Here is a 26,719-nt window from a genome sequence, read left to right on the forward strand (position 1 = left end):
GCGTGTAATGAGTTGGGTCCAGCGGTGTTAAACTCATATCATTGGAGTGGAACAGTCGCCCTAGTTTTTCGCAGAGGGAGATTTGCATTGCAACTAACGATGACACATTGCAGCAGTATTGGTTAATGTTGGCTTTGTATACTGAAAAGAAGCACCGCAAAACAGTGAGGTAGTAGTATTATTTATCCATGGATCACATATATATGGATATTGGAAGTGTCATGGTGTAATATATTGATTATTTCTTGCTACTGTAGTATTATCTTGAAGCTGTAAGAAAGGAGGACAGGAGTTGCAAGGCGCAGAAGCTGAGACGACGCTGAGGGCAAACGAAACTAGGAGAGATATTGTTACATGAAGTACACTGTAAGGGGAGAGCCTTGCGAAAATGCAGACGCCCCCAGAAGCGGTCTCAGGGCGTTAGTTACTCTTCAAGGAATTAACATTTAACTTCATATAGCGTCTAGATGATGTAGTAGGTTGTCACTGTAGAACTTTGTAACCAACAGACACGCACTAGCGTATAAAGCCAGCTTGATACCAGTCCTGAGAACAGCAACGTTTGTAGGCTCACAAGGTTTAGAAAAACAGCGAAAATGCCAAAAACTGTTCACCTACCAGTCCCTACTCCGGGGAGCCCGAGGGGCGGGGCTAAATGAGGTATAACAATAATGTTGGAAGCCTTATTTGGCAGAGCAGTTACTTTTAGCTTTCAGCTGAACAATGTTGATACCAAATACGGACTTAGTTAGTGCAGCTGCATTAACATCCCCGCCTTAGGAGCAGTAGAGGGGACCTAACTAAACCGTGATTGGTAAGCACCTGCAAGAGACCTACGGGACTGGCTGGGTGGTTTTAAGGGTACACAGTCGCGAACAAGCTCAAAAAATCGATTTTTTTAGTCTTAATCTATGCTCCAATTATTTGGCTACAGAATGCCGTTTGTTTCATACAAATCTGATTATTAGATTCGGAGTTATTAATTTGTTCGTGAAGCATGGTAACTAGCGCCACATCCATTTTTGCTGTGTCTTGCGCAGTAGTCAGCATTGACTATAGTACAACAATCATTTATGTTCTACGGATATAAATACTTTTTGTTTGGGTTGCAAGAGAGAATTGTTATTCTATTGTTTGCCAGCCTGTCTGCATTGTCGACTATCGTTTGTCAGTTTCTTCATCCTAGTTGTTTACGTTTTGGTGATACAAATGTAATGATTTTGTGAAACGTTGTAACACATTGGGTAGAATAAGGAAGTTTGGATATAAGCCTACGTTTCGTGGAAATAAATATGTAAAAATAAACCACGAAACTGCTAGTTTTGAGCAGATGGCAGAAAATAATATTGAAAGTGAAGTCAGTGCCAGTGTCAGTGCTTCAAGCAAGAAGCTTCTAGTTGCTGCCGGTTTTCCAAGTGCCTCTCATATGCTTGACAATGCAATATGTGGTGTGAACAGTGTTTCTGTTGTTACTGACACAAACATTCTGATCTCCACGAGGCTATTACGTGAACTTATCGAAAAACACAGAAATTGTAAAAACTGTGGTGGAAACGTTACTTTCCTCGAAGATGTGGTGAAAACCAAGGGAATTGTTTGCAATGTAGTTTTGACATGTTTGGAATGTAGCTGTACTGCCAATACAATGTCATCCCACGTAACAAGAAGCAGATTGTATGAAAACAATATAAGATTAGTGTATGCACTTAGATCTATTGGAAAAGGGCGAAGTGCAGGTGCTGTTCTTTGTGCAGTGATGAACATTCCTCCACCTCCAAGAAAGTTTGATGTTTACAACAAGACTATTGGTGCAGTTGTAGCTGAGATAAGTGAATATACAAAGTTGAAAGCAGCCAAAGAAGCAGTTCAGTAGAATGATACGAAATCTGACCCAAGGCAAATTTCAGCTGGTTTTGATGGCAGTTGGCAGAAACGTGGCATATCCCTAAATGTAATTGTGTCAGTAACTTCTTTTGATACTGGGAGGGTTCTGGATATTGAAATTATTACTAAGTTCTGTGGCAAAAATCCTACTATACAACATGTGTGCAAAAAGAACTATGATGGTTCTAGTGGAGGCATGGAAGTGGCTGGTGTTGCTAACATTGTCAAAAGGTCTGTGCAGTCAAAAGGTATCACAGACTGTCTTGGGAACGAGGACAGTAAGGCTTATCAGAAAGTGGTAGGAGATAAACCTTATGGGCCTAGAGTAAAAATAAATAAACTGGAATGTATAGGATATGTACAGAAAAGAATGGGATCACGACTTCTAAAGATATGTAAGGAAAAAAAGTTAGGTGGTAAAGGGGGCCTGACAAAGGCTGAAATAGACAGGATTCAGACTTATTATGGTATGGCCATTAGAAATAACTGCAACAATGTAGAAGCAATGAGGAGAACCATCTTGACTATATTCTTTCATAAAATTTCAATAGATGAAGAACCACAACATAACCTTCGCCCACGGGGACCTGACAGCTGGTGCAAATTCAACAACCCAGCTATAAGCACAAACGTTCAATTCCCGAAAAAATCCTGCTAGCTGTGAAACCCATTTTTAGAGACTTTAGCCAACAAGAGCTCTTGAAAAAGTGTCTCCATGGAAAAACTCAAAACCCAAATGAAAGTCTGAATTCTGCCGTTTGGGCAAGGCTACCAAAAACTGTTATCGTTAGAAAAGAAACACTAAAATTTGGTGTTCATGATGCAGTGATGTGCTTCAATGCTGGTGTGTCAAAGAAGACTGGTGTATTAAGACTCTTTGGAACAAAGGATGGTATCAATACTGAAAGGGGACTGAAAAAGATTGACATGGACTGTATCCATTATGCCGATATTTCTGCAGGAAATGCTACCTAGGAGGCCAGGATAGCCAGAAGATCAAATAAAAGAAGAAAAGAAGATAAAGATCAAGAAGCTGAGCCACAGTATACCCCTGGAATGTTTTAAAAGTGTGTCTGTATGACATTGTACATTACTTTCCTGCATGTAAAACTTAAATACCATTTTTCTCAAAATTACATTTTTTGACCTTCTGGTACACTTTTCTCAAAAACTATGACTGCTACAGACATCAGACTTACAGTATCTCTTGTTAATACAACGATGATTAATTAGTTAAAAAATAGACCAGTAGTGATAAAAAGAACCCAAGGTGTTTAGAAAAGTTTTAATTTGTTGTCTTATAGAACAAGAAAATGATTACTCATGAAATATATAAAATACATTAACCATTTTTATGTGATTTGAGAATGATGTTTCAGCTGTACACTGTAAAAGTTTCAGGTCTTTATATCCATTAGTTACTTCAGAAAGTGTACCTGACGTTTGCTCGTTTTAGCATTGATTCGAGTTCCCTCGCGACTGTGTCCCCTTAAGTGGGGAAAACAATGCCGAATCCGCGTCCGTCGACTCCAGCCTCGCTCCAGCTCGGCGTAAGTCTGCTCTCTCACTTGGAGTGCCTCAGTCAATAGTGTCACATTCAGTATGTTTTGTTTTGCAACTAAGTTGTTGCCTTAAGATGCTACTAGTGTTCGCTGCTGTGGTTATCTTCCACTCCTGGGACTTCTGCACTGACTTCTGTAGTAACAGTGTTATTCAAGCTTTTTCTAATTCTAGAACTAGCCTCCAGTGTATTAGTTAGTCATGTCTGGAATAAACAACTATTTCAAAACCCTGTTTGTCCAAGAGTCTCCACAACGAGTTCCCTACCAAGTTTCACCACATGCATTTCTAGTAAATGCCTATACCAGTGTTGGCTCAGATAGAAGAAAACAATCAAATGTTTTCACTGTGAATTGTCCTTCTGCCTTCTGCCTTCTGCTCTGTACCGCTCGGGAGCGGAGACTGACCAGTAACCCCCTTTTCCCTCTCCCCCCTATAACAGCATATGACAATGGTATTAATCCAAACACCTTTAAACAGTTACAGATCTAGCTGCATAAGAATGGAATATGAAGTCGACCGTAGCCTTACAGTAGGCATCATCCCGGAATTTGCTTGAAGAAATTTAAGGAAACCAAGGGAAACCTTATCAGGACTGACACATAGAGATAAAAGTTTATATTCTCCCACATGCCAAGCCCCTGTTTAATACGTCACAGTTTCTTTCGTTTTATCTCTTGTATATTTTGCCATAAAGTTTCTCCAGTTCTGCAGAGAAGTTATTTCATAATATTAATTACTATTGCTACTCTGTTCATTTCTTTTTCAGCACCAATCACTGCATAGACTACACGCATTATTAGCTGATTTCAGGACCATAGAAATACAACGAAGTTTCCACTTTGTGTAGCGCTGTATAGTTACGGTTGTCTGGATTGTGAAAGTCCTGATCCGGTTTATTAGCAGTTAAACGAAATTTTGTCTATTCGTTCTAGATAGTAAAGTAAATTAAACGTTCTCCTTCAGCTAAATTCCAATGAACAGTCGACGTATACGGATGGAGTAAGTACACTTTGTTTGACAATAGAACAAAACAATTTTCTTCCTTTGTGTTCACCCTATGTTCGCTGTTTCTCTTGTTTAATTAAATTATAAAGCGGAGCCTGGTTTTAATCTTATATTCATGCAGGAAGACCGTGGGCGTCTATCTCGGAAAACTTATTTGCCGGCGAGGATTCGTGCTGCTGTGAAGGCCGGACTAGTCGAGAGTGGCGGCGTATGCAGGGCACACATTCTGCGGTATACACATTGCAGTGACGGGCAAGTGGACACACTTTTGTTTTGCTCGACGCATAAGCTGTCATTTAGAGATTTTCGTTAGCTCTTCTTTGTTACATGGTAGTTTCGAAGGTTGTAGCAGCCACCTCCCACACACACACACACACACACACACACACACACACACACACACACACACGTACACGACGTGTGTACAAATAGTATTGGGAATATTGTAATTTCGTGGGCTGTATTCTTCCGATTCGCGCGATTTTGCGATGTTGTATTGGTAAACATGTCTGAAACGTATCTGTACACTGGAAAACATATTGAATGTCTGTGGTCAATAGTCGAGAAGGTTACATGTGTTTGCTTACAAGTTTCTTTCAGAAATGGATGAGGCAATATGCGTTAAATTTGCCTATAAAATGGAATAAAATGCAACAGCCTTAGAAATGTTGAATATTGCTTTTGGTGCGTCTGCAAGGAGTAAAAACGAGGGTTTTCGAGTGGTGTAAGCGTTTCCAAGATGACCGTGAAGAAGTTAAAGACGACGAACCTTCCGGACGCCCCAGCAAGCCAGCAATTAATAAATATGTGAAAAAAGCGAGAGAACTGATTATGAACGATGGCCGAATCACAGAAACAGAAGTTGATGATGATGTTGACATGTAAAATGGCTCATACCATGAAATTTATTGCGAAGATATTGGTATGAAACGTGTGACATCAAAGTTTGTGCCAAGCGTGTCGAATTTTGACCGAAAGTAGAGGCGAATAGAAGTTTCTTTAGAGTCGCTAAATGAAGTCAAGAAATATGCTAAGATACCGGAGCGTATCACAACAGATAACGAAACCTGGGAGTACTGGAATTGAAGCTCTGTCGTCCCAACGAATGCATTCTGGATCGCCAGGTCAAAAAAACTCATCGGGTGCTATCGAAAGTGGAAGTTCTACTCACGGTTTTCATCGATTTCAACGGTAAAGTTCATCGTAAGTTCTTGCCAAAGCATCAAACGATCAATAAGGAGTGCTACCTACAAGTGCAATGCCGTTTTCGAGAATCAGTCTGGAAAAAAACGCCTGTTTTTGTGGCGAAACAAATCATGGCTTTTGCATCAGGATAATGTATCTGCTCACACTTCATTGCTTTCTCTTGAATTTTGGGCGAAAAACGACACTGTATTGAGGACCCAGCATTCCTAATCGCCAGATTTGGCGAGTGAGACATTTTTCTGTTTCCAGAAGTACAGAGAATCTTAAAAGGCTGTCGTTTTACAAGTTTAGATCGAGTTCTAGATGTGTTTCGGAGGACTCAGAGAAACGCTAGCATGAGTGAGTAATATCTAATTGGGACTACTTTGAAGGATACCACTTCAAAGTAGACAAATAAATAAAATTATTAAAAAAAAAGAAAATTCTCGAAACTTTTTGGACATACCATCATTTATTGCATTTACGGAACTATAAGGTCTTCAGCAGAATAAATAAAACGTAAAAGAATACAACAAATTGCACATTATAGAAATTTGCAAAGGTACAAATTGCAAAATAACAAAAAACATCAGTCAGTCACAATCTCAGTATACGAGCCATTTATTGCAGATGGAGGTCCATCGTTGTCGGTCCCCAGCCTCATATTCTACAGTTGTCGGCTGCACTTTTTGAGTGATGCCAGTAACAGATACTTCAATCGCATCCTCAGTCGTCCCTTTGGGCGCCTCACAGCAGATCGGGAACGGAGAACACCGATAGGGGGCGCTTCATCGGCTCGAAAGATGTAGCCAAGCTACTGTAGCCTCTTCTGCCCCAATATTCCGCCGAAGTGTGGCTTTCAATACCGCTGGTAAAGGTCTTCTTTTGTTCTTCGTTCCCATTTGCATTCCATGATATTGTAGACAGATCCATATATCTTTCGAGATACCTTCCTCTCGAACGCACAAATTGCTTCTTCAGTTGTTGCTAAAGTTTCCCAGATTTCACAACCATCTAAAAATACCGGCCTAATCTAATTTTTTGGCGATATCGGTGGGGTTTGAATAGATTGTTTGGGTTGAATAAATTGCGATCAGCGTTTGTTATTCCTTGCTGCACCTCTTTCGTTACTTCACTTTTATTGGTCACTATTGATCTATTACTCGTTCGAAGGCATGCTGGTCAATAATAGTGCAGGGGAGAGCAGCTTGATGTCGTGAGACAACGAGACTCTCGGTCACTACAAGCCCTATTTGTTTCGCGTTGCACAGGAATTGTGAAGTGACAGCACTAAGTTGCTCTTGGGTGTCGAAAATGATCACAACATCGTCAGCAAACGCCAGGCTCGTGTAAGTTCCCACAATCACAATTTCTCTGTTTTGACCAGTGTTGCGGCTTACTCTTTCCAAGGCCAAGATGAATAGTATCGGCGCAAATGGATCTCGTTGTCGCTATCCATTTTGAATACCGAACAGTGATGATAGTTGGCTGCTGGACATTACTTGGCAAGTTGATAGGGAGTAGCAAGCTGCTATTAGTCACATGTATTTAGGTGGGATGTCCAGTGCTTCTAATGTTTCCCATAGCACGAAGCCGTGAATGCTGTCATACGCTTCTCTAAAATCAATGAAGATGATGTGTAGTCTCCGATCAAACTCATAAAATTTTTCTGTTATCTGTCTCAAGGTAAGTATGTGATCAAGAGTCAACAATCCAGAGATGAAGCCATTTTGATAAGGGCCTATAATTTCTTCAGCCAATGGTTTCAAGCGGTTCAGGAGCAGCATTGTAATGTTCTGGTATCCGACGCCATATGTGGCGTATTGACAGGCCGTGGACTGGGACGCTGGTGGCCCGTCTGTTGCTGCGTGTAGCCCGGCTGTGTGACACGCCTAGCCAACCAGGAGAGCTGCCCCAGTTCAGCGAATCTCGTTAGGAAACAATACCTGTTGGTACTCGGCTGTGCACCTCTGTTTTGCTAAGCACGCCAGTTCGCGTCACTTACGCATAACACTTAGGTTGGCCAGTGGCCTCCTTCTGCCTGTGACTTGCGCCATGGAAACTGCTGTGTGCATCGTCTCCGGCAGCTCTACGCCCCTGTGGCCTCTTCCAAACACCGTAAAAAACTAACTATCTCTTAACTTGATTGGGTCAGCACCTATGGCATATTTCCTTACTACTAGAGAACATAAATGTGGTCTAGTCCCTCTTAAAACCATGACATAAAACAAAACGTAAAAATTCCTTACTGAACTGCCACTGCTTGATCAATCCCTTGCCTACTCGTCTCACGCGCAAATTCTCGTAGGTGGAAAAGATACAATGCATCCTGACCCGTTGCAAGCTCAATTTTGGCTCCACGATGACCCTTGGATAGTTTATTCCTCACCCCCGGCTGAAAAATAACTGCAACGTGCACGTGTACCATATTTCTAGCTTCACAGATTTTCTTCCAACATTTACTATTTTTGATACAAACTCAACACCGATTGCATGACCATTTCCATCCTTAAATTTACATTATATGAACTGGTGCAATAAGCACGACTTACCTGACCCAGCACTGTCGATAACTAAAAATTTAAACAGGAAATCATACGACTCTGACATCATTCAAGATATGTTTATTTCGGCTTTGCAGCAAAATTTACTCCGATACATTTATTTCTCCAGAACTACGTTTATCTTTCCTCCAACAACTCCACATACGTCAGACGCTACACTTCCCTTTTCAGTGTCCTGAGGGCAGGGATCATCATCACCCTTCCTCCCTCTTTAAAAGGGCTGCTGCCCCTAGCAGGCTTACAATACTCGAAAACACATATAAAATACAATGTCTAATTACTCTACGCAAATCCAATGATACATGACATGAAAACAAAGAAACCGACAAATACTCTTCTACTTTCTAGATCGCAAAGCATACGGTACTTCATGCTGTACCCTATCCTCCTAGTTTTCGCTGCGCTTACCACCTCTCTTCACTCTGTCTTCCTCTTTCCTTCCTGTGACACGCCTGGAATCACATCCGGGCAATCTTTAAATGGCCGAATCCGCCCAAAGTATACTATTTTCGTTATCGTTGGCAGCTGAAGCTTAACATTAACTGGGGATGTGGTTTCATCAACTTGGTATGGCCCCCTGATACCGCGTGAGGAGCTTCTTCGTTTTCCCTTTTTGCGTATAGGGGCTGGACAGAATTACCCATTGCCCCACTTTATACTGCGGTAAACTTCCTTTCCGCTTTACTGCGTCCTCCTCCCTTTCCAAAGCTTTCGTATTCGCCTTTTATACGGGTTTCCTAACATTCTGAATTGTCCTTGCGAATTGACGTACAGACTCACCAGTCCTTCCCTTCTGTAGCTTCACTAAATCAGACGGTGACGGCATTTATCGCCGGTACACTGCCTCATATGGAGACAAACTGGTATTTGTATGGACTTTTGCACTGTATGCGCATACAATATGCTTCATATACTCGTCCCACTGATTGTGACGAGAATCCATATAAAATCTCAGCATATTCCTGATTGTTCTGTGTACCCCTTCTGTTCTTCCGTTGGCCTGTGGATGCAATGCGCTCGTCCCCAACTGCTTTACGTTCAACGATTTACACAGCTCCTTCATTAAACTCAACATGAAGTTGGTCCCTTGGTCAGTAGTTATAGTCTTTGGTACACCAAACTTTAAAATCCAGTTGTTTACTAATGATTGCGCTACCATTGGTGCCTGTTGATTTGGCATAGCCACCATCTCCATGGACCTCGAAAAATGATCTATTATTGTCAGTACAAATCTGTTCCCTGATGGTGTTCGCCTAAAAGGTCCTAAGACATCAATTCCTAGCAAAGAGAACGGACATGATGCTTATCGTTGTAGGTGTATCTGTTTCCGACTCAGATTTGCTCTCTGTGCACATGGTACACCATTCTTGACATACTGATCCACATTTCCTTTCCTACCTCTCCACCAATACCTCTCCGCCACTCTCCTATTCGTCACTCTACATCCTCCATGACCAGATAACACGTGGTCATGCGCTTCCTTTAAAACCTCATCCCTCAACTTCGCTGGCACTACTCCCCTTGTCCCTAACTTCGTTTCCCTGCACAGAAGACAGTCGTACATATTAAATTGTGGCTGTGTCAGATACAATTTACAATCGTTGTCCGAGTCCTGTAATTTTTCCCACCTTCCTACTTAGTGCATCCGCATTACCGTGCTTCTTCCCAGACTTGCGCACCACCTCGTTGTCGAATGCACTAAGCCTCACAGCACATCTAGCGAGTCTAGCGGACGGATCCTTCAATCCCAACAACCACTTCCACGCAGCATGACCTGTCACTAAACGAAATCTTCTCCCATGTAAATATCATTTAAAATATGTGATTCCACAGATTACGCTAAGCATCTCCATTGCTGTTGTTGAGTAGTTCTTCTCTGCTGCATTCAACTGCCTAGACGCTTAGGCTACAGGATGTTATTTCCCATCAGCTTCCTGACTAAGAACACACCCTAGTGCTTGATTCGAAGCATCGAATGCTACTATAAACTCCTTTTCAAAAGCTGGAAACACAATAACCGGACTTTATGTTAACACTTCTTTCAGTTTGTCGAACGCTTTCTGACACTCTTCTGTCCACTCAAATTTAACACCCTTCCGTAACAATCGCGTGCTAAGTCTGCAAATCGCTTCACGATCTTTCGATAGAAATTGCCAATTCCGACGAATTCCCTTACAGCCTATACCAACCTCGGATCTGTTCGCACTCCGTCCTTGCTGAAAATATGTTCAATATATTTTACTTCTTCTAATGCGAAACGACACTTCCCCAGTCTCAACGTCTAACGAGCTGCTGTTAACTTCATAAAGACTTCCCTTAACCGCTCTCTAGGTTTCTCCATACTACCTGAAAACACTATATCATCCAAGTAGACAAGACACTACCGTGATTTCAAACCCCTCAAGACACTTTCTAGCAACCTATGAAATGTTGATGGAGCGTTTTAAACCGAATGGCATTCTAATGTACTGGTAATGGCCTCCAGGTGTAGAGAAAGCAGTTTTTGGACGATCCTCTGGCGCCACCTCTAACTGACGATAACCACTTGTCAAATACATCGTATAAAAGTACTGGCACTGACTTAAGTGATCAAAAGTCTCCGATATGTTTGCAATGGGACATGCGTCCGTTACTGTCTTATTATTGAGATATCGATAGTCACAACAGAACCTGTATTTCTTAGTTCCATCAGTATATTTTTTAGGCACAACGACAATGCCCGCTCTCCAGCAACTATTACTATGGTCTATAATACCGTCCTCAAGCTGCTGATCATTGAAACTCTCCACAATCGGGTGCAAATACCTCGGTATTCTGTATGATTTACGGTAAACAGGTGCTTCATTCCCTGTTGGTATCCTATGTTGAACTAATGGAGTTGTTGGTAATGGTCCTTATGGAAAAAACAAATCGTTAAATTCCCACAATAATTCTTCCATATGCTGTCTTTTTCCTCCTTTCAAATGCTTAATTTTGTCACGCAGTGCAGTTCTATCGGCAATTAGTGGTTGATCGCTTCGCCTACCTCTCGAACACCACTCTTCATCATCTGGCACATCCAAATTTGCTACTAAAACCCCTTTTCTGAAATTCGCGTCTACAGCGCTAAAATTATCCACATTCATGGGAACCACTCACCCATCGTTCCTCTCCTGTAAACGTACAACACTATGTTTCACAAAACAACCCAATGAACCCAAATCTTCATTATCCTCCAATGGTTCAATAACACGTACCGTACCCACAGGTAGATAGATTCGACTCCACACTTACCCAAAGCCACTTCCCGGTGCCACCAGACACACACTCATGCGAATTAAGCCTTAATGCTAATGTACGCGGTTCAGTTGGTTTGCTCTTTATGTTGAACGCCCCTTGCGACAGCTCTGCATTGACAACAGTTTCTCCTAGCGGAAATAACATTCCACCAAGTTCCACAGTTCTTTGTCCAAGGTCAATTTTGGCATAACGTTGATGCAAGAAATCTACTCCTAGGATCATGTCATTGCCCTCGCTCGCCCATGGTAGTACCTCCATGCATGCATTAAATCGGACTTTCCCTATGCCAAAGTCAACTGTCACCGGCCCCAAAGGCGTAACCTCCTTAACCCCATTCCACGCAACCTATAACAAGGTGGATCTGACTTCCTTTGTCCCATTATATTCTTAGAAGCCACTCACACTTGCGTCCCTGTGTCCAACAAAATCTCCTGCAGCCTACGCAACCACGACTGATCAGATGCGGTTCCACGCTCACTTCTAGATGTTAATTCATTTCTCATCAGCGTATTGTCCACTATCAATTGTGCTACCTTTTCTATCAAAATCCGCACCACTTTTCGTTCCGACACACCTTGGGTCCCTGACTCGGCCATTGTGTTGCTTTCGTTACCAGTTAGTCGTTTTGTTTCAGGATTAAGTACAAAACTAACCCGACTTCCTACAGCTCCGTATCATCACACTCAGTATCATCGTAAACCTATACAAAAGTAATTAAACGCCACAAAAAACAACATCTTATTGCCCCAAATACACTAACCCTTTTTCTGACAAAATCAATAATATGCACACGCAAAACATCTAAAAATGAGGCTTGCCAGAAGCCATATTCGAGGAAACAAAAAAGAAGGAAAACGTCCAACACTCATAAAGAACAATCTTGTCAGCACTCACTACATCTGGTGACTGTACTGCAGGTGGTGGGCTCGAACGTCGTACTGGACAGACGACGTCCGCTATTCTGACACCAAATGTTGTGGTAACCGATGCCAAATGTGGCGTATTGACACCAAATGTAGTGGGTGGGTACCAGGAGTTGCCGTATTAAAACTTGGCGAGAACTTTCCAAATAATTTATTGTTTCCACTACAGTGCCCCGTTCACCTCGGTCAGCATCACTGGGCCCCGCAATGCTGAGGAAGCACACCAGCGTCCCGTGTAATGCAACGCCGTGTCAAGCCAGCCATGTACGCCAGCGGAGTTGCGGTGTCGTCAGGATGCCGCAGTTGACTCAGCTGTCTGCATCCCTGCTGACTCAGCGTCGCTTGGTGTGAGCTGCAGGTGGTCACCTGTGTCCTTTTTGCTGGCGTGGCTGAGATCCCAGTGACGAACAAGCGCCCGCTATCCTGCGTCCGCATCTGCGGAAATCGCCTCGAAAGTCTCCGGCGTGTGTCGCGCACTGAGACGACTGCCTGCGGTAGCGAGCTGACGAGTAGCTGGCTGCGGACCCCGTGTCAGCCTCAGAGGGTCGAACCAACGACCCGACATGGACTGGGGCGCTGGCACTCCGTCTGTTGCTGTATGTAGCCTGGTGGCGTGACAAGCCGCGTCATCCAGGAGAGCTCCCACACTTGAACCTTGTTAGAAGACAACACCTATTTATACTCAGCTGTGCGCCTCTGTTTTGCCAAGCGCGCGAGTTCGCGTCACGTACGCATAACACTTAGGTTGGCCAATGTCCTCCTACTGCCTCTGACTTGCGCAATGGAAACTGCTGTGTGCACTGTCTCCGGCAGTTCTATGCACCCGTGGTCTCTACTTGCCTTCGTAACTGCTCATATGTATAACTTTCTGCAATCTGCCCTGCACCTGGCTGTAACTTGTGCTCTGAATATCGCACAAAACTAACTTTACCTATCCAAAATACTGGTAACGATACAGTAAATACTTTGTACCCCATCTCAAGTAGTGAAATCCTCCGTTAGTTGGATACTCCCTTCTTGAAGATGAGACATATAATTACGCCATTCCATTCTTCAACGCCTCCATCAGTGCTTCATCCACAGATTTAGCATCTAATTGTAATACCACTACCACCGGGAGCCTTGTTATTCTTGAGTGGCTTTACCACACACAACTCGGATTTCTTCCTCTTATCGTTCAGGGATTTTCTCTCTATCAAATTGGACCTGTACCTGAGTTGTCAACACTGTTGGGCTGTCATGGTTCAATAAACTCTCAAAATGTTTCTGAAAAGATTTGCCTGCTCTAGTGGCGGTGCCACTTCACCATTCTCGCTCATTAAAAACAATGTGTGTTGCCAGTAGACACCTCTGTCAAATCTTGAGGCCTAAAAAAGGAACGTGATGCTTTGACTCTATGACTGTTATCAAGATTTTTTTTTCACGTTTCTTCGTCCTTATGAGCTGGTTTGTGTTTTGCCTCGTCTCACAATAAGCTATTCTTGTATCATCTGAAGGTTGCTCTAGCCATTGCAGCCTCCTCGCTGATCTTGTCTCTATGGATTTCCGACAGTCATCATCAAACCAAAGTTTACCTTTGCGTTTTGGAAGACAAACAAGTTCTTCATTTGTGCTGAATATCACTGCATTATCATAGTGCCAGCCATGCGCCCTCTACATTGTTAGGATCTTCCTAAGTTTTGAGACGTTCTGCATGACTGCTGTATCATTCAGTGTTTCTTTGCCCAAGCGGACCATCCTTTCCGCATTATTTCGCCATTTGGTAGACAGTTTCAGACGTAGTTTAGCAACTACCAAAAAGTTGTCGGAGTCATATCTGACCCGTGGGAGGTTTGTACATGTTCGATACTTCCATGATGCCCTAGGTCAACTAAAACATGATTGATCTGGTTCTTCGTACTTCCATCTGGGGATATGCAGGAACCTTATGTACTTCTTTACGTGGGAAGTATGAGCTTCTGATGGTCATTCTCATTGTTTCAGCGAAGTTAATTAGTCTGACACCGCTCACACAGCTTGTTTCATGGCCACTATCATTGCCAATTGTTGGGTGATAGTCCTTTTCTTTTCCCTCTTTGGCATTGAAAACAAACAGTTGGATTGAATGTCTAGGTATGCCATCTACTACATTTTCTAGTTCGATGTAGAAATTGTTCTTTGTTTCTTCGTCAGCATCCTCCAATGGGGCACGGCAGTCGACTAAGGAGATCTTATATCGTTTAGCATTTAATATCATTAAGCAGATTCGGTCGTTAACTGGAGACCATTTATTGACGGCCGATATCATTTTACACTCCTGGAAATTGAAATAAGAACACCGTGAATTCATTGTCCCAGGAAGGGGAAACTTTATTGACACATTCCTGGGGTCAGATACATCACATGATCACACTGACAGAACCACAGGCACATAGACACAGGCAACAGAGCATGCATAATGTAGGCACTAGTACAGTGTATATCCACCTTTCGCAGCAATGCAGGCTGCTATTCTCCCATGGAGACGATCGTAGAGATGCTGGATGTAGTCCTGTGGAACGGCGTGCGATGCCATTTCCACCTGGCGCCTCAGTTGGACCAGCGTTGGTGCTGGACGTGCAGACCGCGTGAGACGACGCTTCATCCAGTCCCAAACATGCTCAATGGGGGACAGATCCGGAGATCTTGCTGGCCAGGGTAGTTGACTTACACCTTCTAGAGCACGTTGGGTGGCACTGGATACATGCGGACGTGCATTGTCCTGTTGGAACAGCAAGTTCCCTTGCCGGTTTAGGAATGGTAGAACGATGGGTTCGATGACGGTTTGGATGTACCGTGCACTATTCAGTGTTCCCTCGACGATCACCAGAGGTGTACGGCCAGTGTAGGAGATCGCTCCCCACACCATGTTGACCCTGTGTGCCTCGGTCGTATGCAGTCCTGATTGTGGCGCTCACCTGCACGGCGCCAAACACGCATACGACCATCATTGGCACCAAGGCAGAAGCGACTCTCATCGCTGAAGACGACACGTCTCCATTCGTCCCTCCATTCACGCCTGTCGCGACACCACTGGAGGCGGGCTGCACGATGTTGTCCTGTTGGAACAGCAAGTTCCCTTGCCGGTTTAGGAATGGTAGAACGATGGGTTCGATGACGGTTTGGATGTACCGTGCACTATTCAGTGTTCCCTCGACGATCACCAGAGGTGTACGGCCAGTGTAGGAGATCGCTCCCCACACCATGTTGACCCTGTGTGCCTCGGTCGTATGCAGTCCTGATTGTGGCGCTCACCTGCACGGCGCCAAACACGCATACGACCATCATTGGCACCAAGGCAGAAGCGACTCTCATCGCTGAAGACGACACGTCTCCATTCGTCCCTCCATTCACGCCTGTCGCGACACCACTGGAGGCGGGCTGCACGATGTTGAGGCGTGAGCGGAAGACGGCCTAACGGTGTGCGGGACCGTAGCCCAGCTTCATGGAGACGGTTGCGAATGGTCCTCGCCGATACCCCAGGAGCAACAGTGTCCCTAATTTGCTGGGAAGTGGCGGTGCGGTCCCCTACGGCACTGTGTAGGATCCTACGGTCTTGGCGCGCATCCGTGCGTCGCTGCGGTCCGGTCCCAGGTCGACGGGCACGTGCACCTTCCGCCGACCACTGGTGACAACATCGATGTACTGTGGAGACCTCACGCCCCACGTGTTGAGCAATTCGGCGGTACGTCCACCGGGCCTCCCGCATGCCCACTATACGCCCTCGCTCAAAGTCCGTCAACTGCACATACGGTTTACGTCCACGCTGTCGCGGCATGCTACCAGTGTTAAAGACTGCGATGGAGCTCCGTATGCCACGGCAACTGGCTGACACTGACGGCGGCGGTGCACAAATGCTGCGCAGCTAGCGCCATTCGACGGCCAACACCGCGGTTCCTGGTGTGTCCGCTGTGCCGTGCGTGTGATCATTGCTTGTACAGCCCTCTCGCAGTGTCCGGCGCAAGTATGGTGGGTCTGACAGACCGGTGTCAATGTGTTCTTTTTTCCATTTCCAGGAGTGTAAGTTGGTAGCCGGATACTACATATCCGGATTGAAGACGTTTGATCTGGGACAATTCTGGGTCGCATTCTTGTTGTTGGACGAGGTCATTAACTCAGTCAGGATGACACTGACATTAACTTCACGATCAGTCATACTCGGAAAACCATTCTCTTCATCCCGAGATGCATCAGCAACATCATTTTCGCTGCTCCTTATATGCTTCACAAGAAACTTGAACGCGGAACGCCCAGCCTCGCAACATGCCTCTTTTTATAGGGACATGTTAGGACTCATGAGAGCACTCGATTGTCAGTTTCCAAGATGTAGTGCCGGAGTTGTAAGTAAAATTGAACTTCTCTTTACTAAAGAGAACAGTGGGGGTGTCAAGCTCGCACGCGGACTAGTTGGTCTATGGCTGGTAAGGCGCGTGACCCTTAACCAGTGGGTCCACATTCCCATTCCTCTTCTGACGCTTCAGTTTGCAAGATAATAGGTAAATCAAAATTTAGGATGGCTAGTAAGGAGGCGTTACTAAGTGTGGTCTTCAGTGCATCGAAGGAAGCTTGCCGATTTTCGGTCCACCTGAACTCTTGTCCATTTATACGCAGTAAATTCTAAAAGGCTGCCAACTCGGCGGATGATACGTTTGTATGGACGTACTTTGGCTAAGCTATCGGTGATGCTTTAACTGATTTTGTTTGGCAAGCTGTGAGAGCTGTATCTCAGCTGAACGAGTGCATAACATCCTGCACGGAGAATTGGCTATGAAAAATCTGTGTGCTAGGTTGGTGCGCGATTGCTCACAGTCGATCAAAAGCGTATCCGGCACAACATATCATCAGAGTGTTTGTTGATGTTCAATCGCGGGGAGTAGGGAGGGCATTCCCCAGAAATAATCCTCGTAGTTTACTGGTAAAAAGGAAGAACTAAAACTGGACCTTTTAGGCTTCATTGTTGGACCGTCTGAAATTTGAGTTAGCCGGAGAAAGACAAGATTGGCACGATAAAAAGTGCTCATTCACCAGGATAATGCACCATCCGACGCTTCAACCATAACAGTAGCGAAAGTGCATGAACTTGTCTTTGAATTGGTTTCTCATCCAATATGATCACGAGACGTAGCCCCAAGTGATTTCTTCCTGTTCCCTAACTTGAAACTTTAGATAACTGGGAAGAAAGTTTCATGAAGTGAAGAAGGGACACTTGCAGTCGACGAGTATTTTGCTGAGCAAACTTACGGAAAAAATTTATCATATCAACAAACCGAGCTACTCTCTTTTTAAGTCTAGGAGCACAAAAATAGTGGATGGCTCGAGTTCGGGTATGGTCCACTCGAACCCCATCAAACAAAACTAAATATCAAAAAAGGAAATCTCAGACTGCACTTTTGGATGTTTGACAGTGATGTGCGTTTCCTCCAGTGCTGCCAACACTTGGCGGAGCCTTTCGATACGACCGCAATCAGCCGGTGTTAGGATGTCACGCACAGTGATGACGGGTGCGCGTTGCGTGCGTGTTTTATAATGCGCCTTTGCAAATAAAACTGTTTATACTTACTTCACGGTGTTCGCAAATTCTGTACCTGCTTACGAATCCTAAGAAATGTTCTTGTAATTATCATCCGGGGGTAACAACACAAACTAACTCCTTATATTTAGGTAGCAGAATTCTTTAAATTCATCTACTTGGTGACCATCAATCCTGTTGTTAACTTTCTCGTTGTTTTCATTTCTGCTGCGTGTCATTACTTTTGCCTTTCTTCGATTTACTCCCAGTCCATATTCCGCATTCGTTAGATTGTTCATTCCATTCAGCAGATCATGTAATGCTCCTTCACTTTCATTCAGGATAGCAAGATGATCAGTGAATGGTATCATTGATATCCTTTCACCTTGAATTTTAATTCCCCTCGTGAAGCTTTCCTTTATTTCCATCATTTCTTCCTTGATGTACGGACTGAACAGTAGAGGCAAAAGACTACATCCCTGCCTTACACCCTTTTTAATTGGAGCACTTCGTCCTTGGTTGTCCATTCCTTTTACTCCCTCTCGGCTCTTGTACATATTGCATATTACCAATTTCTCCCTATAGCTTACCCCTGTTCTTCTCAGAACTTCGAGCATCTTCCACCATTTTACACTGTCGAATGCTTTTTCCAGGTCAACGAATTCTATGAACGTGTCTTGATTTTTCTTTAGTCTTACTTCTATTATCAACCGCAACATCAGAATTGCCTCTCTGGTGCCTTTACGTTTCCTGACTGATCGTCGTCTAACACATCCCCAATTTTCTTTTCGATTCTTCTGTATATTTTTCTTGTCAGCAACTTTGATGCATCAGCTGCTAGGCTGATTGTGCTATAGTTCTATCACTTGTAAACTCTTGCAGTCTTCGGAATTGTGTTAATGATATTCTTCCGAAAGTCAGTTGTTATGTCGCCAGACTCTTACTTTCTACACACCAATGTGAATAGTCGTTTTGTTGCCACTTCACCCAACGAGTTTAGAAATTCTGAGGGAATGTTATCTATTCCTTCTGCCTTATCCGATCTTAAGTCCTCCAGATCTCTTTTAAATTCTGATTCCAATACTGGATCCCCCATCTCTTCTAAATCTACTCCTGTTTCTTCTTCTACCACATCAGACAAATCTTCCCCTCATAGAGGCTTTCAATGTATTCTTTCCATCTATCCGCTCTCTCCGCTGCATTTAACAGTGGAATTACCGTTCCACGCTTGATGTTACCACCCTTGCTTTTAATGTCACCGAAGATTGTTTTGCCGTTACTGTATGCTGAGTCTGTCCTTCCGACAATCAATTCTTTTTGATTTCTCCCCATGCTTCATGCAGCCATTTCGTCTTAGCTTCCATACCCTTCTTATTTATTTCATTCCTCACCGACTTGTACTTCTGTATTCCTGCGTTTCCTGGAACATTTTTGTACTTCCTCGTTTCATCTATCAACTGAAGTATTTCTTCTGTTGCCCATTTGTTTCTTCGCGGTTGCGTTGTTTGTACCTACGTTTTTCTTTCCAACGTCTCTTATAGCTCATTTCAGAGACATCCACTCCTCTTCAACTGTACTGCCAACTGAGCTGTTCCTTATTGCTGTATCTATAACCTTAGAGAACTTCAAGCGTATCTCGTCATTCCTTGGTACTTCTATATTCCACTTCTTTGCCTGTTGATTATTCCCGACTAATCTCTTAAACTTCAGGCTGCTCTTCATCACTACTACATAGAGATCTGAGTCTATATCTGCTCCTGGGTATGCCTTCCATTCAAGTACCTAATTTCGGTATCTCTGTCTGACCATGATGTAACATAACTGAAATCTGCTGGTATCACCCGGCGTTTTCCAAGTATACTTACTCCTCTGGTGATTCTTGAACACAGTATTCGCTATTACTAGCTGAAATTTATCACAGAACTCAACTAGTCTTTCTCCTGTCTCATTCTTTGTCCCACACCCATATTCTCCTTTAACTTTTTCCTCTACTCCTTCCCCTACAACAGCATTCCAGCCCCTCACGACTATTAGATTTTCATCTCCCTTTACTATCGTTGTCGATGTTGGTTTGCTGTCGACTCTGAGAACAACAACCCTATTACTGAACTCTGTCTTCCTATTCACAACGAATCCTACTCCCGCTACACCATTTTCTGCTGTTGTTGTTATTACACTGTACTCATCTGTCCAGAAATCCTTGTCTTCTTTCCGCTTCAGTTCACTGACCCCTACTATATAGAGACTGAGCCTTTGCATTTCCCTTTTTAGATTTTCTTGTTTCCCTGCCACGTTAAAGCTTCTGACATTCCACGCCCCTACTAGTAGAACGTTGTCCTTTCGTTGATTGTGCAGTCTTTTTCTCACGGTGACCTACCCACTAGCAGTCAACCTCCTTGTGATCCGAATGAGAGAATATTCCGGATTTTTTAGCCAATGTAGACATCACCATGACACATTTCCGATTATAGGCCATATGTCCTGTGGCTACTCGTTATGTGTCTTCAGTGCAGTGGTTTCCAGTGCTCCTGCATCCTCATGCCTTTGATCATTGCTGATTCTTACGTCTTTAGGGGAAGTTTCCCCCCCCCCCCCCCCTGGACAAGAGAGTGCTCTAGACCTCTGTTCGCTACTCGGCCCTCTTTGGAAAATTGCCTGCCCACGATAAATGCGCAACGAATCCACTATGGCAAGCTGCTGCTAACAGTGCGGCATCCTGTAACCACTGGTAGTAACTTCGTGAATTTGCAAATGGTAATGTGTCTAAGATACCAACCATAACTCAAAAAAAGACACCAAGCTTCCAGTGTCTGAAAGACCTCACACTGACACATGATCGATGTTTTCACAAGAATAAGAGAGAAGATTCAGACAACCTGAACTCAGATGATCACAGGATCTAGGCATAGAGGAAGTACCACAGAGTCTGCTTAATCTCCGGTGTCAGCTGTTCTGCGCTGTTTCGGTGGCAAGAGTGGGCAAAATGTGCCAGGTCCCCCCCAAGGGAAATACTACTCCTTGGTAATATGTGACATCATTAATAATGATAGTGCTATCATCCGAAACACGTCCGGGTCCCCCAGCCTTTTCACACCTGGTCCCTGCTCGAGCAGTGCCAGTGAGATACTAGACACTCTAAATCGTAAAATGTGGTAGGTTCTTCTGCAAACAAAACGCATGCATGAGTGATCCTCTTTTGTAAATGCCCTGCTCAATCGTAGGCACCACCTCCTCTTGTGATAGATGCCCATTAAAAGCAAGGGCTGCAATACGCACTTCCCACGTATCATCAATAAGGGGTTCGCCAACCTGCTGCTTGCGGAAAAATGTTGGTTAATCAATTTGTTTCAGACTCGGGCCAAAAGTATTTGCCTAAGGAGCATTGAGAGTAGCTCACATAAATTACGCTTACGGGGCAGAAAACTGTTGGCCATTTCCATTACAGAACATTAACACAATGGGTAAATAATCTGAAAAACCAAATCCCAAGACACCTTGAAAACAGTGACTCGTTTCTCCAGATTTACAGAGATCCACAAAAATTTCACTAACTGATCAACGGTATCTATAACTAGATAATCTATCCCCTTAGTGACATTAAGGAAGAGATTCGGAAGTTTGGCAAAACAGGTTGCCTCGCTAGGCATCTTCCGTTCTGTAGGACTATGATTTTCCCCTTTACATTCGTCTGACACACTGCTTACCTCGTCATCCCCCGGGATCCACGACATCATTCTAAGGCGCGCAATTTTATTAGCAAAAAGTGATTCAAATGGCTGTACGCACTATGGGACTAACATGTGAGATCATCAGTCCCCTAGACTTAGAACTACTTAAACCTCACTAACCTAAGGACATCACACACATCCATGTCCGAGGCAGGATTCTAACCTGCAACCTTAGCAGCAGCGCGGTTCCAGACTGAAACGCCTAGAACCGCTCGGCCACAGCGGCCGTATTTTATTTCCACAGCATGCAGTAATTCATTAACCTTAGCTGTGGTCGGGACATCAGAGATTACACATACCACATCCTCCACTCGGTTAAACAAAATCAGGAGATAGATTAGCGTGCGAGAGGGACTAGAACCTGTCAAGAACTCAATATTCCTGTCTAAATCAACTCAAGAGGCGGCAGCACTAGCAATTGCGTTACTCACCTGCCCAATAAGCGCATCCGTGACATTCACGGAAAGCGTCACTGCATGGAGACGTGTAAGTAACTCACTGACGCCACGTTCCTCGCTTCGGCCACGAACTATCAACTCATATATTAACTGCTCTTTCTTCAATGTTCCCTCTCCAATCACGGTACGAGCAGCCATGCTTTAGCCATCATTGATGTGTTAGCAGATGTCTTATCACCCTGTCCCTTCTTCTAGTCAGTGTTGTTTTCCATATAAGGCTTTCCTTGCCGATTCTGCGGAGAACTTCCTCATGCCTTACCTTACTAGTCCACCTAGTTTTCACCATTCTTTTGTAGCCCCACGTTCAAATGCTTCGATTCCCTTGTTTTTCGGTTTTTCCACAGTCCACGTTCCACTGTCATGCAGTGCTGTGCTACAACGTACATTCTCAAAAATTTCTTCCTCATATTAATACCAGAATTTGATACTAATTGACTTCTCTTTGCGAGGAAGCTCTAGTCTGCTTTTTATGTCATCCTTGCTCTGCCGTCGCGGGTTACTGTGCTGCCTAGGTACCACAATTCCTTAACTTTCGTCTACTTCGTGATTCATGATTTGTTAAGTTTTTCGTTGTTCTCAATTCTGCTACATTTCATTACTTTCGCCTTCCTTCAATTTACTCTCAGTCCACATTCTCTATACTCAGACTGTGCGTTCCACTCAACAGATACAGTGATTCTTCTTCACTTTCGATGAGGATAGTAATGGTGTCAGCGAATCTAATCATTCATATTTTTTCAGTCTACATTTTAATATTTCTCGTGGACGTCTCTTCTATTTCTGTCATTGCTTCCTCGATGTACAGATTGAAGAGTAGGGGCGAAAGGCTACAGCCTTGTCTTACTCCCTTCTTAATCCTAAGAACATGTTTTGATTTTTATTTTGCCTTGCTTCCATTATCAACCGCAACGTCAGAATTTCTTCTCTAGTTCCTTCACCTTTCCTAAAGCCAAACTGATCTTCATCTAACACACTCTCAGCTTTCTTTTTCATTCTTCTGTATATTATTCTTGTCAGCAATTTGGGTGCATGGACTGTTAAGCTCAGTGTGCGATAATTCTCGTATTGTCAGCTCTTGCAGGCTACGGAGTTGTGTGGATTATATTTTTCCGAAAGTCAGGTGATATAGTGAGTCTCATGTTTTCTACACACCAAGGTAAATAGTCGTTTTGTTCCCACTTCCCTCAAATCATTTTAGAAAGTCTGATGGAATGTTATCTGTTAGCTATTCCTTCTGCTTCTCCAAAGCTCTCTTAAATTCTCATTCTAATTCTGGGTCCCCTATGTCTTCCAAATCGACTCTTGTTTCTTCTTCTATCATATCAGACAAATCTTCCCCCCCCCCCCCCCCCTCCCCCATAGAGGCCTTCAGTGTACACTTTCCACTTACCCGCTCTCTTCTCTGCATTCAACAGTGAAATTCCCATCGCAATCTTAATGCTACAGCCTTTATTTTAGTTACACGGAAGCTTGCTTTTAAGTTTCTGTATACTGAGTCAATCCTTCCGACAGTAATTTCTTTTTCGATTTCTTCACATTTTTCATGCTGCCATTTCACCTTAGTTTCCCTGCACTTCAGATTGATTTCATCGCTAAGTGACTTCTATTTTGTGTGTTTCTCTCAACTACTCAAGACCAACAGTTTCAATGTGTGACACATCTGGAGAACTATCTAGTCTAGGTAACAGTTGAACATTGCCTATCCAGGTGTCGGAATATCTCGGGAAACATGCAACGTTGGATTATCTTGTTGGAAGAAAACGTAAGGGGAACTTCGAAGATAGGGCACAGTCATCGACGCTAACACGTAGCACAAGAAACGTCTGTTGTCAAAATTACCCGTTTTGTAAACCCAAAGCGGTATGGCTGTGTATCTTACATCTCGCCTCGTAAGATGATGAACAATAGAATGAAGCAATGTTCGTTCTCTAATGGCGCCCACGAACTCGTACTCCGATCGTAATGCTTCACACGGAATGGGGATGTGGTGCCACCCGCGTCCACAGTCGTTGGGCGCACTGCCGTCGATCCTCCTCCCAAAGGGAGCCACCCCGTGTTCAGAACAGTCTGTCTGAAACCATGGACTTCATACTGTCATTGTGGTCTTATCCCGACCACCGACAACAGCAGTATCGCGGGACGAAAAAGCGCAGTCTGTTTGGCCACAACCCTGTAGCTCTGGTATTCAGATACGTACTGGTTCCCGTGATTCCTATTTCGACGAGACATAACATGTTGTCCTCACAAATAACCAGTGTTAAAAGTAATTTCTGACTGAGAAACGCGTTTTTCCTTTTATTTCTTGCTCGTTGCCTCGATTATTTCTGAGGGCGACTTCTGTATGCGAACATATTGCTGATAACGTAATTATTTAGCAAATAGAAGTGCCTTACCTCTTCTTAGTTTTTATTCTACCAATTTATATTACTTTTTGCGACTACCGTTAGGGACGCAATCCTATTTTCAATCGTTTATTCATCTTCACAGCCAACCTGTCCAGATGGAAACTGCTATCCCTACGTATGTGTATTCGTATCAACTTTGTACGCTCGCGCTAAAACGCTACTCATTTGCAAGTACAAGCATTTAGTACATTTCATGGTGGAAATGGGAATAAGCGTTTGGCGTCATTGGCAGGAGAGGCCCCTTACGGTCAGGTCCAGCCGCCTTGGTGCAGGTCTTCTTACATTCGACACCACATTGGGCGACCTGCGCGCCGGATTGGGATGAAATGACGATCAAGACAACACAGCACCGATTTGCACCGCTTCGTTTGTGGCACGACTGCCGACTGTTGTCTCCTTACACTTCACATGTTGGCTTTGCTGCTGCATCAGACGCCTCGCTCCATAGAGCCAATCAAACTGACGCATCCTGACGTCAGTTACTACCTTTACAGCGCAATGTGTCATGAGGTTCGCTCTTAGTGAATTATTTGGGCTCGTCGTTTGCTCAACGTCAACACTAAGGTGTACCGGCTGTGAGAAAAAACTGAAGATGTAGCACTGGATGGACCGAGCGCAGACATTAATGGTAATTATAGGATGTTTGACCTCCGCTGGACGAGAAGACGATCTAGAGACCCAACCGTCTGGCTGCTATGGACGTCACCGAAAGAATATTTTTAAGAAAGTAAAGATATAAATAAACACAACGAATAAAATTAAATAGAAGCATTGCGTCGTTTCTTTCCTTCGTCTTATTTTGACAAGACGATCAGCGGCGAATTTCTATTTTGTTTGTGGGCAGAGACAGAAATGGTGGAAAACATCCGCCTTAGTTAGATTTTAAGATGAAAGTAGAGGCGGCACTATATATTTTATCTGTTTGTATGTTATATAGGTTTTTGGGGGTAGTATGGGTGTTATGGGCCCACGCCCACGCTCACGCCTGAAGTGGAAAAGGTCTAAGGAAAGAAAAAAGAAAACAAAAGTGGCTATCACAAAGGAAGAAAGGTAGCGTCGAAAAACAGAAACAAAAAATCTGTAGTGATTTGAGTTTCAAGAGCAACGATATCAAAAATTTATACCGCACACAGGGAGACAGGAGAAACATCATCGGCTAAGTCACAACACGAACGAAAGCGTGTTTTGAGCGATAGTGACAGGTCGTCATCGAAGAGGATTGTGACTATAAGTAAGAGGACGACAGCTGCGAAAGTCACTGCAGAACTAAATGTCGCACCCGGGAACACTTTCAGCACCTGAACAACGCGTAGGGACCTCCGGAAGCAGTTTACTACACGGCGAGCTGGAATTCCAAAATCACTCATCAGTTATGGGAAACGTGGTGCTCAAACCATAAAATATAGACAGTGGAATAATGGAAGCAAACCCATTTCATCAGAGGAATATTTTTTGTCACTGTTCCCAACTTTTGGTCCAGCATCCGTCCCGAAAGTGAGTCATGGTGCTAGTTTGACGATGATTTGGACAACCATATCGTGGAATTCCAAGGTTCCATGACTACTCGGCAGTGTGACGTTACTGCAAGGATTCTGTGACCATTCTGGCTGATTACGTCCATCTCATCGTGCGATGTTTGTTCCCCAGTGGTGACGATGCGCTCAAAGACGACAGGGCCCCTGTCGCACAGATCACATCGTCCAGGATTGGGTTTCTGAGCACGACGACGAATTGTCGCATCCCCCCAGAACCCTCCTCCCCTTCCCCCATCACCCTTAGCCCCCCCCCCCCCCCCCCCATAGTCACGATCTCAACATTACTGTGACTTTGTGGTATACTTTGGAGAGAAGGATTCATGATCGATTGCATCATTGTTACCCGAAGCTGTCATTATTTTACAGCATGATTAGTGTACGATTCCCTTAAAAACCATACAAGACCTCTAACCATTCCCAGACGGTCTGAGGCTGCTCTGAATGCCAATGATTTTTCTATACTATGTTAAGCGTGGTAATGTGTTGTGTTTTGGGCGTTTCGTATTTTTGTCCGGTCCTGTATATTGTATAAGCATAAAAGGTATGCCGCTTGTTATCATTTCTCCTGTTGCAGTTTTAATTGCCAGTAGTGTATTTATTGATGTCGGGGAAAGGAACGATGGATGCAATTTATTTTTCTCGGCAAATTATAGACCAACACAG

Source organism: Schistocerca gregaria, chromosome 6 (genome assembly GCF_023897955.1).
Source record: "Schistocerca gregaria isolate iqSchGreg1 chromosome 6, iqSchGreg1.2, whole genome shotgun sequence".
Classification (NCBI taxonomy): Eukaryota; Metazoa; Arthropoda; class Insecta; order Orthoptera; family Acrididae; genus Schistocerca; species Schistocerca gregaria.